The following is a 1,397-nucleotide window of genomic DNA, read 5'->3' as shown; positions in this document are numbered from 1 at the left end:
ATCTTAAAACTTATAAGCACACTTTTATAATAATATAAAATATTAAGAAATGATATAAAAATTTCACCTTAAGGAAAATGCTTGTTTGAAATAATTGAACAAATCTGTAACCCAAACGCAAGTTTAGTATCTACAAAGTCAATGCTTTGTAAACATAAGAGTAGGTATGTCATCCCGCACGTGACCCCCCTTAAGAATCCGACGGGTATCGCGCTCGCTCAAAGAAAAAGGGCGTAGTGAGCAGAAAGATGACGACTACTTCGATCCTAACGAATAGTATTGAATCCTGGGGGATTGGCCGGATCATATGAATTGTAGAGGTCACATCAAATATAAGCCATTTACATGGGATACCCTAAATGCAGTAGGTATTTTAGTAACCTTTCTTTGAGGCGGCTTAAACATATACCTCGATTTTTATCATTTTATCTAAATGTTCTAAATATAGGTAAGTACTAAACATGGCTATTGGCTACATATCGATATCCTGGGTCACACTGATAGGTACTGATTACGGTAAAAAACAATAGTTTGTAGCTGAAACTGCCGCTAAGCTCAAATGGGACTGGGCAGGGCACGTTTGCCGTATGCCGGATGACCTGTGGGCCAAAACAGCCACCTGTTGGGTCCCATAGGTTGTAAGTTGTAAGGCGTCACGGTAGGCCTCGTTTGAGATGGCGGGACGAACTTGACGCCTTTGGCAGAGACTGGTGGGAGACTTCCTAGGATAGGGACACGTGGAAGAACAAGAGGGAACCCTTTGCCCAGCAGTGGGACAATATGGGCTCATAATAAATAATGTTGTAATTAGTACCATAGTGCACTAATAAATGCACAATGATACTATTTACAACATTTTTTCGTAGCTATCTTTTACTGAGGTGTGCCAATAAAGAGTATTCTATCTATCTATGTAGATACCTACGTATACTACATAAGTGTGCACAACGGTATCGATATCTTAAACATTTGCCTGACGGTCTCCGTTCACGAAAGTAAACAAATAACAAGTAACCGCTATAGAAAATGTTTTGACACACGTTTTTGCTTTTATAAGTTCTAATAAGCCAAAAGTCAACCACCTACCATGGGAACGTACAGAATCATTTATTTTCTTTTATATTTTGCATGCTTACGTTTTTTTTCTCCTTGATATCGTCTTTAAGGACTTCTGATAACTTAAGTAAACATCTTGAAAAGCATCAAAGCATTTTCATTTTCTACAAATATCGTAAAGCTGTTTCGAGATAATTTATTAAGCGCATTTATCCATAATGAGATAGCTACATATGAAAATGGCTGTATTGATTTAAAGACAAAACCACAAATACAGATCAAAACTGTGATCAAAAACGTTTACTCTTAGGCCAAGAGAAGAAAAAGAAAGATAATCACTT

Source organism: Cydia pomonella, chromosome 6 (genome assembly GCF_033807575.1).
Source record: "Cydia pomonella isolate Wapato2018A chromosome 6, ilCydPomo1, whole genome shotgun sequence".
Lineage (NCBI taxonomy): Eukaryota > Metazoa > Arthropoda > Insecta > Lepidoptera > Tortricidae > Cydia > Cydia pomonella.
This window is presented reverse-complemented; position numbering follows the sequence as displayed.